The sequence below is a fragment of the Trichosurus vulpecula genome, chromosome 1 (genome assembly GCF_011100635.1).
Source record: "Trichosurus vulpecula isolate mTriVul1 chromosome 1, mTriVul1.pri, whole genome shotgun sequence".
Classification (NCBI taxonomy): Eukaryota; Metazoa; Chordata; class Mammalia; order Diprotodontia; family Phalangeridae; genus Trichosurus; species Trichosurus vulpecula.
Window position 1 is genome coordinate 143,186,986 of NC_050573.1, and position 19,037 is coordinate 143,206,022.

The 19,037-nt window shown below is 39.1% G+C and overlaps 1 pseudogene; it reads left to right on the forward strand.

The window, feature by feature from the left end:
- The first annotated feature begins 8,516 nt into the window (after positions 1 to 8,516).
- Positions 8,517 to 11,480, forward strand: LOC118834908 (annotated as a pseudogene).
- The last annotated feature ends 7,557 nt before the right edge of the window (positions 11,481 to 19,037 follow it).

Genomic DNA, 19,037 nt, shown 5'->3' on the forward strand with positions numbered 1-19,037 from the left:
AATGGAGGTAACTGAAATTTCCACCACCAGAATCACTCCTTTGGATTAAGACATTCTCCAAAATGTAACGCTGAAAGCATAACACGTTAAGAGATCTTTTGTCAGTCATGTTTGATTCCTTGTGACCCCATTTGTGGCTTTCTTGGCAAAGGTATTAGAGGGGTTTGTGATTTGGTAAACAGGGTTAAGTGACTTGCCCAGGGTCACATAATGTGTATCTGAGGCCAGATTTGAACTCAGAAAGAGGTATCTTCCTGACTTCAGACCTGGTACTCTATCCACTGCAACACCAGTCACGTGAAATCTTTCCTCATGGAATGGGCAAATGAGAACAATTTATTCCAGTGGCCATGAAGGCTGGAGTGCTTAGAGCCTGGTCAGTTATTGAAAACATCAAGGCATAATGGCATCGGGGTAGGAATTTTTTTTACTGCTTTCTCTTTTGGAAGACTAAGGCAATCAAGTGCCTTTAATGCGTCTTACCTTTGTTTGAATCAAGAGTCATTGATTGGAAACAATGTATATGATGTGATGCTAGTGGTTAAAGATCTTTCCCACACCCCCTTTTGCCAAGGAGGCGCTGAGCCCTCAGGGCCCTGAACAGGGTATATGAGCTTTGAGGTTGGCTTTTTGCTTTTGGGGGGCACACTCATTGGAAGAGTATTGGTGTGGACACTCTGGGTAGCTGTCAAGGAGCCCCCACCCCCACCCTCCCACCCCATCGCCACCTTTGAAAAAACCTAGATCTTGGTGCTATGGTGACTATGTATGTTATGGTCAGATAGAAACCTATCTATTGATCTGTTTATATCCTCTCCATTTGTAATTACTGTTTGTATTCTCTCTGAAGTTCAGGGTGCTGGCTTTTTCCCCTGAACTAAGTGAATGACATATATATGTTTACTTAAAGTGAGATTGTTAACCCCTTAAAGTTGCTTCCCTTAGAAAAGTAGACCAAAGAACCAATGCTAGCAGCCCTTCTGGGTGCTGGCATTATCAGCCTGGCACGGCCACAACAGCTGCTAGCAACATTGTTGTTACACAAGGTCATCCACCACATCCCAGGACGTGGCCAGTCATTTTGACTTTTGTCCTGCCACTGGACTTCCATGACTATGGAAGAGAGAGTGAGGCTGAAGACTTGTGCCACTCCACCTTCCTTCAAATCCAATTTATGAGCAAGTCATCACCTGTGATGTCATTGGTCCACTTCAAAAACAAAGGACAAACAACAGCTGCATATGATGAAGTAGGAACACTTATCAGCTAACAGGGTACAGCGTCCTGAGGGACAGGGCAGGTGCTTTTGATGTAATATGAAGAAAGGTTTGCTGCATAATGAGGAGACATGAGTGAAATCCATGAGGCCTGGGTGTCTAAGGGGCACTAGAGCTGGTAAGATGATGAGGAAAATCACTGAATTCAACTCAACAAATATTTTAAGCACCTCACATGAGTCTGATAAATGTGGTGGGAATACAAAAACAAAACAAGAAAGTCCTTGCCTTCAGTACAAGGTCATTCAAGATAAATTACAACAGTCATTATTAAATGTACTCTATGTGAAACACATTGTGCTAGGGACCGGAAGACAGAAAACAAAACTCAAACATCTATGCTTGCAAAGAATTCACATTCCACTACAGGATATGATATGTACACAGACATGTAAATAAAAAGCAAAATATAGGGGGCAAAGAGATTCAAGCCAAGTTGCAGGGAAAATTTGTGGCGGGAGAGAAAATATTTTCAGCCTGGGGTGATTAGTCTTCTCCACACTGTGTATAGAGGTGAAATTGGGGAGTTGTGTATTTAAACTTGAAGGGGATGGGGGAGAGAAAGAGCCTGGAGCCTGAGTGGAGTTCTCAGAATATTTTAGGCATCGCTTCATTGTGGCATTATGTTTTGCTCCCACAAAACAACTGCCTTGGGTTTCTTTTCTTCTGCTTAATTCCCATCCACCAGTTAACCGCACACCCATTTCTGCCCCTACCTCCTCTGAATGTGGGAGGTGGCAGCTGGGAGTCCCCAGCTGCCTCAAGGCCTGTTCCAACGAGCAGAGGCCTGTACAATCTCCCCTTGCCAGAGGTGACAGAGACTCCTTGGGCTGGGGGGCAGGGAAAAACCAGATCTCCACCAGGGTAGCTGCTCCCTTCCTACCACCAAGAGGCAGACACGGACAGAAACTTTCCTTAGGGCCCCTGACCTTAAGGTGGTTGTGGGTAGGAAAAAGTTTGGGGTAGGAAGAAGAAAAGTAGATAGTGTCCCCAGACAGGCAAGCAGGCAGGCAGGCAGTGTAGGAAGGCCTGTGGTTTCTTTCTTGTGCTTCCAAATCTTCTTGCAAGAGCTAGCTGGCAGGAGAGGCCTTCAGCTGAGCAGTTTGCGGGGCTTTCTCTCAGCTACAGGACCACACACAGATTAAGATCAGGGGACTTTGGGATTCTCCCACGTGGTGGTGGGCATGCTGCTCAGACTCTGCTAGCAGAAGTACATCTGGACTTGACATCATCACTGCCCCCTACCCAACGCTTAGGTCAGGGGTATGCTGGAGACAGCTTGCACTGTCTGGAGGGAGCAGACTATTAAAATTTCAGTATGAGTGCCTACACCTCAGAAATCTGCAAAGCGTACAAATCAGGGCTTGATTTATCATTTTGCTGATTGCGTGGACTCAAGGAAGTGATGGAGAAAATATTAATAATACAGATTAAACTTAAAATTAGGAAGCCAATTGTTAAATGTCTATCAGCACAGGGCTCAGAAGTGGAGGGAGATAGAGAACTGGGAGAGAAGGGAGGAGGGGAGGACTGGACCTAAGAGTTAAAGTGGGGCCTTTGCCTAAACATGGTCCCAAGGAGAGCTCTGAAAAATTTCCAATAGATCCCAGCAAGCTCGGGTAAGGGAGAAAGTGCTAGTTGGGGGTTATAAAAAGTTTAGTTCCACTTAAGCAGCTGTTTCAGTAGTACTAAACACATGAGGTGATGCCCTGGAAGATTCTGAGACAAGGCCGTTCCCGTTTTGGAGCTATTTTTAAATCACAAGGTCAAGTTACAGACTGGTTAATTAACAAGTGGACCAAGCTGCTCTGGATGCCAGGCAAACCAGCCTGGCATGAGCCTGGAAGGAGGACTAGCAGCCAGCAGATTTTTAGGTCATGGACACTGCCAGGGCAGGAGAAGAGCCAAGCCAGATGTAAAGAATTCAGTTCAAACATCATAGAACTGTGAAAACACTAATACTTTAAAAATCTGCTTTGCTTTGTGCTACCCCCATTTTAAAAGAGCCCTCTTCATGTGGTGTTCTCCCCATCCCAGTAAATTGAGCACTCCAATTTTTAAAAAATGTGTTTGATACCTTTCATTTTAACATCACTTTATTTTTCAATTTGTACTTCTACTCAGAGAGTCATCCCAATTAATAAAGAATAAAAAGAAAGGCAAAAAAAGTAGTTAAACAAAACTAATCAGCATGGCAATCAAAGTTGACAGTACATTCAGTGTTCTGCAGCCATAGTCCACCACCTATGAAAAGAAAGGGGGAGAGGTGCCTTCTCACATCTTTTGGGGGCCAAGCTTGGTCACTATAATTCCATAGCATTCAGGTTCGATTGTTTTGCTATTATTTTTTTCTCATTTTCATTGTTGTAGCCACTGTGTATATTCTTTTCCTGGTTCTTCTTAGTTTACTTTGTATCAGTTCAAACAAATTAACCCATGTGCTTCTTTCTGTTCATCATATTCATCGTTTCTCAAAGACGGTAATATTCCATTATGTTCATGTAACCTGATGTGTTTGTTCATGCATTCCTCAATTGATGGGTAATCTATTTTGTTTCCAAGTCTTTCATTAATTCTTTTCTAAAAGTATCATGGAAATTGACCTACTACAAAATGTCTGGTAAGAGTATCAACTTAATTTGACTAATCTTGCCTCTGAAGTTAGGCTTTTCAAAGTGAATTTTTGTTACTTTGGCTCATGTTTAAATGTTTAAAATGTTTAAATGTTTTCGATTTTGTTTGTTTGTTTGTTTCAATATAGCATGAAGCCCTGTTTGTTTTAATATAGCATGAAGGCCAAAAAGATCTTTATTAAAAGACCAAAGTGAAGAACTCCATCATGTTGGATATATCTTCTAAAGACACCCATGGTCGAGGATTGCTCTGGATGAGAGAATGGGGAAACTCACACCAATGAGTTCAGGTTCCATTAATCTTTTGAAGGTTAAAGATATGAAGTCATCCCTTTTTGCATATGCAAACATAGAGACTATTCTGCAAGCTCCTTCACAATTCCATGTATTTTGAAGCAACCAGTACTTATTGGGTGGAGCTAGTCAGTGGAATGAGTTCCTGGGGGACAGTGAGGGGCAATGAAGAGGGCCAACTGTGGAGCTGGAGGACTTGAGTCCAAATTGACTCTGTCACCAGCCATGTGACTTTAGACAAGTTCTTTCATCTAATCTGACCTCAGTTTCTTAATCTGTAAAATGAAGGGTTAGACTAGAAAGATGGTCTTTGAGGTTCCTTCCAGTCCTAAGCCTTTGATCTTATGAACATCACCACATAATCATAGCCTGAAGGCAAGGACTGCCTTTTGTTCTGCCTTGGTATTCCCAGTGCCTTGAAGATGGTAGGTGATTAATAAATGCTTGTTAGGTTAGATTGGATTGAATTGGAGGGCCTACTATGCGCTTTGGTATATTCTCCCCCAATGTTGTGGATTTATATTCTTTCACTTTGGATCGGTCATCAAATTTTTCTATTCTAGCAACTCATTTCTGTATTAATTCTGGTGGCAGCTTCTTGCTATTGATTTAGGAAATTTCTCTAACTCTCACTATTTCTGTTCGACTTTAAAACATGACTCTTGGAACTTCATAGAAACCTGCAAAACACTTTCAAACAACATTTCCTTTATCATGTAATAACTAAACATCTTTTTCTCACTAGGGAGCTCTTCCAAGAAAATGGAGTCTTTGTTTTTTAAAAGCTGGTGGCTTCCTTATTCCCCACCTGAGATCATAATTGTTTTGCAACCTCACAATCACTTCACAGCAGTCTTGTTTGTCCAAACTTAATCCTGTTTTTTATGCAATTTTCCCCAGTGATAGTGATGCAATGGAAAATAGGTAAATGGGAAAATATATGCCATGAAGAGGAAACTGTTTCTACCTAGAATATTTTTCCTTTTTATTATCTTTACTGTCTTTATATTTTAATAAGCAAATAGGATAGTTGGACTATATAAATAACGCAATAAAAATACATTGCAGTACGTACTATAATATAATATATCTGTACAATGACTATAATATAAATTCTATATATTCTATATATATTTTATTACTTCAGCTTTTTATAAATATGTCAAAACTTAGGTTTATTTTGACCTTCATTTTATTTCTTCCACTAGCATCCTACATATCATGGAGTGAAAGTATCCTTACCTTCTTAAAGGCTGAGGAGGGGGGAGGGAGGGCAGAGGTCAAAATCCCCCAATTGAATGTAAAGCTCCTGGAGGGAAGGCAGGACTTTTTTTGGGGGGGAGGGAGCAGCTTTTCATTCCTAGTGCCCTACTCATAGTAGGTGCTTAAGAAAAGTTCATTGGATTGAATTGGATTAGGTCCTATAGCGCTAAGAAGGCTTCAATCATAGGTCTACTGATAGACTTTCTGTATTTGACACTTAAGGAGTAGGCTAGGTAAGTGTGGAGAGGCTGTTCATCAGCAGGATTTCCACCATGTAAAATTTTTTCCTTTAATGTCAGCAACCCATGACTCTATCTACTATGGTATGGAGGGTATCGTTTTTGTCAATGGGGGACTATCCATACTGGAATTTTGAACTTAACACTTTCTGTCTTTGAAATATGGAACTTGAAAAAGATTCAGGTATTTTTGTGAAATTTAGAAAGCCCACCTACTAATTTCACAGTTGGCTGTTCTGAAATTGATTGTTAATTACTGATTGACTAATAGTTAAGAGTTTTAGTAATCACTATAACCAACTTCTAGGACTGAGATTTGAATTTATTTCATATAGGATTTGGTGGAAAAGTTTGTGAAGGTTGTGAACACAGCTGAGACTGGACCTGCCTCTTGAGGGAGATAAAAAAGATGGATGAAGGATGATTTAACCTGTTCAGGAGGTGTTTTTCCTAGAACTAGGTCTCTGATAAAGGAAGGAGAGCTCATGGTGGTATCTGGTTGGGGACTTTATAGAATATGCTGTTCAATTCTATGTTTTCCTTGTTACTATGACTTCTGGAGACACACCCCTCCCCCTTTTTGTAAGTGTAATAACAAGCAAAGTGGGACCTTTTGTTGTCTTTTGTTTTGGAGTGCTTCTCAGCACTAAGGCAATCAAGTGCCTTTGAGTCTTGCATTTGTTTCAATCAAGAGTCTTTGAATCAGGAGTCTTTGAGGACCTGCTTAAGTCACAAGAAAGCCTAGGTCGCATGGGTTTGAGTTGCATGGTTGTGATGCCTCTGACCCTGCAGAAGTGTATACATAGTCTGAGGTTAGCATTTTGCTTAGGACTTTCACTCACTGAAAGAGTGTTGTGTGATTTGACCAGACAAGACTCTGGGTAGCCATTGGAGCCCCCCTGGCTTTGAAAAACCCAGATGTTGGTGCTTCTCTCTCTCTGGTAACTGTGTATGTATTGCTATGGTCAGACAAGTAGAAGCCCGCCTGTTGTTTTGTGTTATTTTGCTCTGTTTATAATTTCTGCTTATAATTTCTGTTTGTATTTGCTCTGAAGTTCAGGGTGCTGACTTTTCCCCCTGAACTAAGTGAATTATATATGTATGTTTAATTAAAGTAAGATTGTTAACCCTTTAAAGTTGCTTCCCTTAGAAAAGCAGATCAAAGAACCTGTGCTAGTAGCCCTCCTGTGTGCTGGTGTTACTGGCCTTACACAGTAATGCTGCAAGTAGCATTGTTGTTACAGTAAGTAAGCATAACTATGGACCAATCAGAGTCTGAGTTTAGCTGGCACTAGTAGACTTTATATAATAAACTTATGTAATCAAACTAAAGGTGGCTCTGACTATAAGGTATGTCTTTGGTTAATGAAGGGCCACTGATCTCTATTAATGGTATTTGCCAGCCTTGCCAATAAATAGATTTGGCTTGGACTTTTGTGCCTCAGTTTCTCTTTATTGCAGATTTTTACTGCAACACTATTAAAATTTATTTTTCTTAGAGGAAATAGATTTTTTTTTGCATTTTCTTCTCAGAATGCCTTATATTAATAACTTGGTATACACATATTTTGATATAATATATTTATTCTGGTTATTATATAATCTTTCGTCAAAATACAGCTTTTTTACTTTCCTGGAAAATATAGCTAAATAGCCTTTTTCTCCTCTCTAAGCAACACTTAACAATATAATTATCTTTATTATCTTTATATTTTAATAAGCAAATAGGGTAGTTGGATTATATAAATAACAATAATATTAATACTAATTACCTTGTTCAAAGTCAAACCAATTGTCTACACATTTGAATACCAGCCATTGTGATGGAGCTGCAAAGGTCTGTTAGGAATCTTGAGACACAGGCAAATTGGACTCTGAGGATATCATTTATTGGTCTAGCTCCTCTACCAGTAAACGGCAGTTGTTCCAAAGCTCAAAGAAATAGGATAGAGTAGGATAGGGTGTCAGGAGGACTCCATTTCAAACCATCCTGATGATTTGCTTAACATGGAAGACAGCAGAGGAAGTGTTGCACCTTCATTTTATGGTACTGGCTAGAGGCCCAGAATTCTTGGGAGCTAGAGGAGTAGTGGATAGAATTCTGGACCTGGATTCAGGAAGACCTGAGTTCAAATATGGCCTAAGACAATTGCTGGCTTCGTGACTCTGGGCAAGTTGTTTAACACTCTGCCTCAGTTTCCTCATTTGTATAACAGGGATAATAATAGTGCCTACATCCCAGAGTTGTTGTGAGGATAAAAATTAGGTGTTTGTTAAGTGCTTTGCAAACCTTAACAGCTATATAAATGCTAGTTCTTGTTGTTATCACAAGAAGAAAATATGTGCCAGAACAAATCAGAAGCAAACCACCCTGCTTGAACTCTGGTCATTTTCCATGGAAAGGTGCTGGAAGATTATTACATTAATATCTGGCACATATGAACTGTAGAAATGAAAGACTTATAACCCAGTTAAAAGCAATGAAAAAAAAAGAATATGCAGAACGGAATCCAGAAAACAGAAATTCTAATGTAGACTTGCTTATTCGGCAATTGAAAGACAAAGTCAAACATTAAGATAAATCAATACATGACCCTATCAGGTTAGATTATTTCTAATTTATCCTGTATGTAGCTTCTTTGTACATAATTGTTTGTGTGTTGTCTTCCACCCTTCCCTCCCCCTTGTTAGACTGTGAGCTCCTTGAGAGCAGGGATTATCTTTTGCCTTTCTTTGTATCTTAAAGTGATTAGCACAGTGCTGGGGTACATAGTAGGTACTTAATAAATGTTTATGGACTGTCAGCCATGATGACACTTAATTGGTCACCAAGCCAGAGCTCTGTGGATATATTAGAAGGGAAAGTCCTCAGGCCAACTTCTTCTTGCCAGTCTGGAGGTATAAGGATTATTCTCTGAGCTCTGGTTGTATTTGTGGTGGGACACCCTTTTCCGAATAGGGTCTGGTCTCATAAGCCCAAGGCTGCCTAGACAGTCCACTGTCTGAGATGAAAATTGCTCCCTGTTTGTATCTTCTTTCTTTTGGTACAGGGCCTTGTGAAGATCCCAAAAGACATCTGGTGTTTTCCCAGCCACCCCGCTCCCCACTGTGGGCATCTGAGCAGTGGGATGTTGCTTACAGAGCAGAAGTGGTTGCAATTCTGCAGCAGCAGACTGGACAAGACAGAGAGACCACTGAAAGGAAGAACACTTTTGGCTATGATGGAGGCTATACTCAGCGGAGGCAAAATGTAAAATAATAACCAATGAGCAGCTCTGTTGCAAACACCCCAGTGAGACTTGAATATTTGCTTCTCAGCAGATTGTAATCATTCTTATGAATCCTTATTACCTAACAATAAAGTATTGCTTGTACTCCCAGCGTGAGATTAAAATGGCTTGCTCCATACCTGCTTCAAGTTTGTACCCAGGGTACCTTCTTAGCTTTCTCCCTCCAAACCTCTCTTTCTCATGCTGGGAAGGACTTCTTAGACCAGAGTTAAAATGGAATGGAAGCACTGAGAGTCTAGTTCTTCTAGTGAGGGAATAAGGAATCTCAGAGCAATGAACCCAGGGCAAACCATGAAGGTAGAACACAGATTGGTTAGACACCAGTCCCTGTAGCCCTGCCTGGTAGGGTCTGGCTAGATGCTATGCTGGATAAATAGGGACTGATGGAAAAAACAGTTTCTCTCACCTGGAATGAGGGATTAAATATGGGACAAGGGAAGCCTGGGATTTTTTGCTTTCCTAAAAGAGGAGAGAGAGACTGGGCAGACATGCATTAGTGATGAGCCAGTTGCAAGGAAGGGTTCTGCTACCCTCAAATCAATCTAATTATGAGCAGTTGGAGCCTTATGTTATTCACTTAAGGAGTTATCTGCCTGCCCAGAATATTCTGTTTGCCCTGCTGTGGTTTATGGTGAAGTTATACACTCTCCACTTTCACTTCTTTGTGTTATCATTGCATGGCAATAGGCATCAATACTGTCTGATGTTTCCCCACCCTATTGAAGCCTTGTTTATTTTCTGTCTATACTTTCATAATGAATTTTGTATCCAGATAAAGATAAACTGGTGAGTGAATGCTTACTATAGAGAGTGGAATATGCAAGGAAAAGAAGGTTAAATAAAGGGGAACTTGAGACCAATTGCAATTAATTTGAAGTTTCTACTAAGCTTTCTTGCTCACTGACCAAAAAGGGGCTCCAATAATTAATTAATAACAACAGAGGCAGTTATAATAGTGATTCAGCATCAGATCGTTCCATCAGAAATTATTAAGAACATGTCATAATAATTTAAAAACAATACTTTTAATATATACTACCATATAAAATACTGATAATCTTCAAACTGCATGGAATCAAAAACTTTCAAAATATATATATATATATCTGACAGAAGAAATTAAACTCAGGTAAGAAAAAGATGAGATACATGTCATGCCTGTCAACCCACTTGCTACTAAAGTTGTCCCCAAAATGCTTTCAGTAAATTTAGAGAAGGTGAGGTTACATCTTGATAATCTTACTTTAAAAAAAAAAAAGCAATCATTTTGTCTTTTTGCACAGTAGCCTGAAGGACATCAAATATATAGAAGTAATAGCCAGCCAGGGACTTGTCCTATTTGTAACTGAATCCCACCAACAAAGTTGAGAACAACATATTAGCAGCAATAACTAACATTTATATAGTGTTTTGGAGTTTGTGAAGCTCATTACATATAAATAAAATAAAAAAGAAAGGTAGCAGTGGAGACCAAGGAAACAATTACAGACACCATTGATGCACATTTAAAACATTTAAACAAGCTTATTAAAAGGCACAGGACAACATTGGAAGGCTCAGAAATGGGTAGCTGAGATATCCAAAGCCAATCCAAAGCCAAAGAAGGGATCTGAAGTGTTGGATTTACCTTAAGAAGCCAGAGGAGGGAAGAGGAGAGAAATAATTCTGGAGAAAAGCTCTCTGAAGGAAGAAAGTGCTAAAGATAAGCATTCAAAAGCTGAAATGCCAAAGGATTATAAGGACTTAGAAGTCTCTACTGAACAGGAGAAAGATGCTGGAGATATGAAAGATGGATCACTTTTCAAATCAAAAAGAAAACCGAAGAAGCATAAAGAGTCACAAAATGGGATAGGAGGTCATACCATTTGGGCATACTATCCAAGACTGAATAGATGGAATTGAAAAAAAAAATTTATTTGGCTCAGCAGAAAGCCAGTATGGCTTCTTTCAAAAATATATCCTAAATAAAGTCTGAAAATTTAGGGCAGATAGACACAGACTCTGAAATAAAAAACAGCCATGCAAATACTGAAGAATGTCAGCCTCCTGAGAAGGTTAACACAATGGGATGCAGTTTGTATGTGGATTGATTGTGAAGATCATTAGCATGGAGCACCCCCTCCCCCCCCCAAGCAGGAAACACCTCCAGGCAACCTTGGCAGTGATATCTGAAGTTGTTTCTGTTGATGTGCTAGAAAGAGATATGGAGTGCCATGCTAGCTTTAAAACTCCAGAGGATGTTTCAAGCAGCAATCAAAGCACATGAAGAAATTAAAAAGAAACATAATTGGAAATGTGAGATCCTCTCCAGTGACCATGAACAGAGACACTGGCAGAAGATTTTAGTAGATGGGCAGGCTAAATTTAATCAACCTTGTGAAATCAAATGTGGAACAGAGAAGTTAATCAACAAAGCTGAAATAAATTAGACTGGCCAAGATTCAACAAGCAAATCAACACATTAGGTTTTCAGAATGTGATTGAAAAGATTTGAATTTTGCTTTACCTTGAGGACTTTTAAGTTCACTGAATACTTTTGTTGTTGTCATTATTTGTCCTTTTTTCTCAAAGAGGACCATAAGGTCAGGGAGGTGATACCATGACATGCAAATGAAGTGAGGGAAGGCTGTGTAAAGTCACCAGCCTCACTTTCTCCTCCAGAGCCATCTGGGTCCACTGGCCAGATACAGATCAGGATGACGATGACTGGGGATGCAGTGGGAGACCTTGGCTTTATTAAGCTAAGGTCTTTAACAGGTCTTAGTTTGACTAAGGCAACACCCAATTAGTGATTAAGGCTCGGTTAGAAATGAGGCAGAGAATGGACTCTTTAACCTAGGTTAAAAAAAATCAGTCTGGGAGGGGAAGACTCTCTGGGTTTCTGGACAAAACAGAATCAATTGCTATTTACACTTACTCTGAGCCAATCAGGGCCCAAACAATAACCAAGTAGGTCTTGGGCTGGGTCCTATTGTAGGCCAATCAATGAGAGCCAGAGTGATTTGAAGTTAAGGTTGGTTTTTCTTTCTTCTCTCCTTCCCTTCCCCCTGTCCACATAGGGTATCATACCCTTACCTGTGGGTGCTCTGTTCAAAGGAAAATCTTGCAAGGTATCTTTCAGTTTGCAGGCTAGATTTCTTTCTTAAACCCAAATCACTTTGACTCTGGTTGATTGGCTGACAACTGAATACTTTTACTCTTCTTAAGAAGTCTGTTTCTTTCTGTTTCCTTTTCATCATGGTACTACAAAATGTTGTTTTAAAAGCCAATCTTTAGTTGAATTAAGTTTAACTACTTTGAGACTGTAGATATGGATTTTTCTTTAAAAATATAGCTTTTTTTTCCATTTAGCATTTTTGGATAATTTATGTAAATCAATTGATCAAATAGCTAATTAACAACTAAATGTGTTTTAAGGGAAATAAAAGAAAGGAACTGGAGATTCTGAAAGAAGGTGAGTGCATTCTAGCCATAGGAGAAAGCCTGTGCAAATGCATGGAGAAGAGATAGAATGTCATATACAAGGAATAACAAATAGGCTTGTTTGGGTAAATCAAAGAATTCATAAAGGAGAAATAATACAAATTAGCCTGGAAAAGTAGGCTGGAATAAGATTGTAAGGAGGGATTCAATGCCAAGCTGAGGAGTTTTTCTTGATCCTAGAGGCAGCAGGAAGCTATTAGATCTTGAGCAGAGGAGTGACATGGTCAGACCTGTACTTTAGGAATATCACCTTGACAGCTGTATATGGGATGGATTTGAGGGGAAAGTAACTCCAAGTATGGAGAACAATTCAGAGGCTATTGGACCAGCCCAGTTAAGGAATGATGATGAGAATCTGAACTAGGGGTAGAGGCCATGTAAGGAGAGAAAAGGAAGGATAGATATGAGAGATGTATATGTAGAATCTATGAGACAACAATTGGTTGGATAGGGAGAGTAAGGGAGAGTGAGTAATCAAGCAGGAATCAAAGACTATGGATATGGATGACTGGAAGAGAGGCAGTACCTTCTGCATATATAGAGAAGTTAGGGAGAGCAATGGTTCTGGAGGAAAATTAATGAGTTTTGCTTTAAAATTGTTGAATTTGGGAAGGGAAATTATCCAGTAGGAAAACTGGTGTTATGGGACCAGACCTCAGAATAGAAAGACTAGGACTGGATATATAGATCTGGGAGCCATTTGCATAGAAATTATTATTATTAAGCCTATTTGAGAGCTTATGAGATCATAAAGGTCATTTTATGAGATAAGAAAGGGCAGAGCACGAGGGTAGACCCACAATTAGGGACTGGAACATGGATCATGACTTAGCAACAGAAAATGAAAACATAGCTACAACTCTCCATCACCATTGAGCTAGAATCCCAGCAAAGCAGACCTAATAGAGTTACATTGGCTCATCAGGGAGTGTAAAATAGTGCGATGTTTAAAAAGTTCAAGAGACGTAACTACTGGGTAATAATCATTTTATTAATAATGCTAGCATTTTAATAAAAGAGGTCAGTGGCACTCTTGAATGCTAAGGACCATTATGGCAGTATGCTCACAGATTATGTGCCCTCGGAAAAAGGGTATTCCTGAGGGTAGAAATCAACTCTGATCGGTTAATAGTTAATGAGAGAATGGATATTACAATGAGGGGCTGGACTTATTCTAATGAACTTTGATTGTTTCAGTTCTAAATTACCCCTAGCCTTGGGCAATCTAATCAAAGAATTTATCCCAACCCAAACCTGAGTAGAACACAGTGGAATTACATTCCTTGTAAAGTTGGGTTGGGATCTGCACAAGATTGAGGAGAATTAATTTAATGTCCTTCAAGAGAATAAACTTTGAAATGAGGACTATAGAAAAAGGGGGAATTCTGGATCTCCCCAAATCATTGGTTATTAATAATCATTTCTCTTAATAATCAGCTTCAGTGTAGCCATCCATTACTACCAAGCTAGCCTGAAAAGAGTGAGATAATCATACTTCCATAAATATCAAGCACTCAAATTCTTGTCCTCTTACTACCAGGACTTGACTCAGTACCTGAGCCTTAGGCACCAGGCTTCTTAGTGTGTATTGGGGAAGACATTGTTAGACTAGATTTCTGAGGTCCATTTTAACTCTTTTAATCTATGAGTGTATGAACCTATTGAAAGGACCTCTATAGTAAGTCCATTTGTAAGGTAAGCCCCTAAATTTACCATTTATATAAAATGGATTTTTATATCAGATTCTATAAAGTAAACTATCATAAAATCACAAAGAGGCCATCTCATCCGACCGGTATCTAAGCAAGTCTCCTTTACAATATCCTTAAAAAGCGGTCAACTAATCTTTGCTTAAAGGTTCTAGAAGCAGCCCATTCTAATTTTGGGTAGCTCCATGATTAGGGTATACTTATGTCATCGTGGATCTTCACAGGCTTAAAGCTAGAGAAGACCTCAAAGGGACCTAAGTTGTTCAACTCCTTCATTTTGTTGGTGTCTAGAGAAGTTAAGTGATTTGCCCAGTTTCCCACAGTTGGTGAGTAGCAGAGCCGGAGTTTGCGGCCAGCTCCTCTGATTCTAGAGACAGCACTCTTACCACTCTGCGTGCTGCCTCTTGGGGAATAGACTGGATCAATAAATAGTTAATGTTGGTCACACCCACAAAATAGGAGTAAATTGGTCATTCTGAAACAGTTAATTTCTGTCTCCTTCCCCTACCCCTGTGATTCTTTTATAGAGTTAATGTTATGCTTGCATTTCCTGCACTTGCTAATAAAATATCTCCTTTTGTGGGTCTAGATAATAAGGACAAAGGCAGAACTTTAGAGAATGTGTGTGAGGGAAACTCCCAGGTGTGAGGGCATTAGCGATCATACTTTTTCCCAAATGTCCCATCCTGAGATTTCATGCCTCTTAATTATTTTAGCTCTGCTCCGTCATCCAGGTAACTGAGATGTTACTGCCACCCCTAACCTCTAGGGACACTCTCGTGTCCCTGGACTCTCTTGGGTTAGACTTCAGACAAATTCCTTTTCCCCTTAGTTCAGAGGAGAGAAGATGAGGGTTTTGCAAAATCAGTTTTATCAGATAAAAAAGAAAATAAAACAATTTTAAAGCACGGTAATGGATGAGATAGCAGGGTACAGATAATTATCCTAAGGTAATTACACACTGTAAATAAGCAATGTGTTATGTCCAGAACTGAACAGGAGGAAGAGATCATGTTGGGTTGCCACTGGGAAATTGTAAAGTTCTTTTAAGAACCCCAAGGGTCCCCCCAAAACAAAGGCTCCTCTTCTCAACACCAGGATTTTACTAGTTTTGTTGTATGTCAATGAATCATGGAATGACATAGCGTCTGGATCATTAGAAATGAGCATCACTTATGGACAGTGGGGAGGTACACTGTGGGCATGAGAAGGCTGCAGAACATTATAAGCACAAATTATGAACACAAACCAGGGTAAAAGATGTGATCAAAGAAATGTATGTGTGGAAAAAGAAGACAGGCAGCATTGTACAGAGGAAAGATGGCCATCTTTGGAGTTGGAAGAACTGGGTTTGCATCCTGCCTCTGGCACTTAGTACCTATGTAACCTATGGCAAGTCATTTTACCTCTATGGGCCTCAGTTTCCCAGCTGTAAAACACATTGGACTAAATGCTTCTAAGGCCCCTTCAGGTTCTAAATCTATGATCCTGTGAAGATGAGATGCTCATGTGTAAGAGTAGGATGGCTGGAAAGTGCTAGTTTGTGAAGAGTTGTAACTCTTCGCAGCAGTTGCTCCTGGAGGCAATATAGAGCCACTAGAATTTGTTGAGTAAAGGTGTGACATGGTCAGACCTGTGCTTTAGGAAAACACTTTGGTGGCTGTGTGGAAGATATTTGTGTGGAGAATATTTGGTGTAGGAAGACAAATTGGGAGGCTATTGCAATAGAAATAAAGTTATGTTACTATTTTTGGGCATGTATATTTTTAATGAAAGGAAAACTTATTTTCCCTGTTGAGATGTCTCAAAATATACAAATTCTAAGTTTTCCCATGATTTACTTTCTCCAAAAAAAAATTTCAGGGCAATTTGAAATGAATATGAAAATATGAAAATACCTGAAAACAAGTGCCAATAATAAAAATTCTCCTATACCTTAATTAGCATACTGCTCTCCCAGGTGGCATTAATACTTCATTAATATTTTACATTCACCACATGTTCAAGGACACATCTGTAGGAACCATTTGCCATTATTTTTAGTGTATATTTCAACATCAAAGGGAAGAGAAGACATCAAGTGCAGCATGCTAGCAAAACTCAGGAAAAAATCTGATCTAAAATATAGTTAAAGTGTTCCTATTCAATTAGGAAGATGGTGATGTCCTCTCCACTCATCCTACCCCACTCCCCACGCCAATATCTCTCTGTTCATCAAACTGCAGATAAGAAATATAATTAAGTAGATTAGCATATCAAAACCCATTTCCTTTTTTACCTCCTCAAGTAAATATTTAGAAATTGCCAAGTTCTGAACAGAAATAAACAATACCTAAACTTGTCTAAATAAAAGTAATTTTAAGTTTGTTTATTTTTTCAGTTTATTTTTTTGTAAATAGCATTTTATTTTTCCAATTAAATGTAAAGATAGTTTTCAACATTCATTTTTATGAGATTTTGAGTTCCAAATTTTTCTTCCTTGCTCCCTCCCTTCCCTCCCCCCTCCCCAAGATGGCAAGCAATCTGATACAGGTTACACATGTGCAATCATTGAAACGTATTTCCACATTGGTCATGTTGTGAAAGAAGAAACAGAACAAAAGGGAAAAGCCACAAAAAACAACAACAAAGAAATGAAAATAATATGCTTCAATCTGTATTCAGACTCCACAGTTCTTTCTCTGGATGTGGACAGCGTTTTCTGTCATGAATCTTTTGGAATTGTCTTGGATCACTGTACTGCTGAGAAGAGCTAAGTCAATCATAGTTGATCACCACACAGTGTTACTATTACTGTGTACAATGTTCTCCTGGTTCTACTCACTTCACTCAGCATCAGTTCATGGAAGTCTTTCCAGGTTCTTGTGAAATCTGCCTGCTCATCACTTCTTATAGCATAATAGTATCAGTAGTATTCCATTACATTCGTATACCACAACTTGTTCAACTATTCTCCAATTGATGGGCATCCCCTCAATTTCCAATTCTTGGCCACCACAAAAAAAGCTGCTATAAATATTTTTGTACATGTGGGCCCTTTCCCCTTTTTAATGATCTCTTTGGGATACAGAGCTAGTAGTGTTTTTGCTGGATCAAAGGTCAAAACCCACTTCTTATATTCAATCACAATCTCTATGACCCAAATGGTATAGTGTAGGAAACAGCTTATCGTGGCCTTTTCATTGTCGTTTGATGGCAACTGAGAGCTCAGAGTGTGCATTATGAAGCCTGAGAAGCAAGGCCTGTGGTCTTGTAAAATCATGTGGGAAAGAAGACAGGTTTAGGCGGCCTTGGGTATATGTATGTTTGACAAAATGCACTTCTCACCAGAAAGTGATTGTAAAGTTAATGGCTCCTTCAATGATGAATGAAAGGGGTGCATATTAAAATGTAAATGCAGAATCCTTAGGATCATAAAAGTTGTAGAATTTGATAAGGACTCCATGGTACTGAGTGTTTGTATTAGGAAGAAATGTTGGTGAATTTTTGAATAAGGGAGATTACATATGTGTGTGTATATGTGTGTGTGTGTGTGTGTGTGTGTGTGTGTGTACATATATATATACATACATACACATCCATACTGCATGGAATGAAGTGGTATTCAAGTGGCCTGCTGTTTCTAAGATGAGTAGTGATATGAAAACATGATGGATACTTTCAGAGAATTAAAGCACAGATAAAAGAGAGTGAATCTAAGATGGTGACTCAAAATGGCAGGACCAAGGCCAGTGCTGCCTAGAATAAAATCATAGATTCATAGAATGTCAGAGTTGGAAGGAATCAAAGAGGCCTTCGAAATCAATCTCTGCCTAGGCAAAAAATTTTCTCTATAAACCCCTGACACATGGTCATTCAATCTTTACTTTAAAACCTCCAGTCATAAGTAGTCAACTAATTCCCAAGGCAGTCCATTACACTTTTGGATAGTTCTTAAATATTAGGAAGTTCTCCTTTACATTAAACATATCTTCCACCCTGCAACTTCTACCGGATACTCCTAGTTCTGCTACCAACATCTAAGTTAGTGTATATCTGGAAACTGGATAATTCTTATCATCTTCTTCTCTCACTTCTGCCTTTCTGCCATCAACAATGCGGAAGTAGAAGGGTCACCACCATCCTTTTCTAAGTATTCACAAAACATCCCTTTAATAAAGTATTCTAGAATCCCCCACCCCCACAAGAAGTTAATTTACTAATTCAGTGACATAATATTCAAACTTCCAAAGGATTATTTCATAGAGATAGAAAAATAATAATAAAACTTATATGGAGAAACAAAAGGTCAAGAATCTCATGTGTAATAATGAAAAAAGAAAGGAGAAAAAAGGCTGTCCATCAGTACCAGATTTCTAAGTATATTAAAATGCAGCAATTTTAAAAACATTTTTGTCAAAACAGGGACAGCTGGGTGGCACAATGGATAGAGCCATGGGCATGGAATCAGAAAGACCTGAGTTCAAATCTAGCCTCAGATATTTAATAGTTGTGTGATGCTGGGCAAGTCACTTCACCCTGTTTGCTTCAGTTTCCTCAACTGTAAAATGAGCTAGAGAAGGACATGGCAAATCACTCCAATATCTTTGAAAAGAAAACCCCAAAATGGGGTCACAAAGAGCTGGACATGACTGCAATGACTGAATAACAATACTGGTTAAAGCAAAGAGGTAGAATGTAATGAGTGAAACAAATTGAATACGTACCATACTGAAGTAAGCAAACACTGTAATAGCACAGCACTTGATAAACCTAAAGACCTCAGCTATTTGAATAAGGACTCACCATTTGACAAAAACTGCTGAGGAAACTGGAAAGCAATTTGGCAGAAATTTAGCACAGACCATCA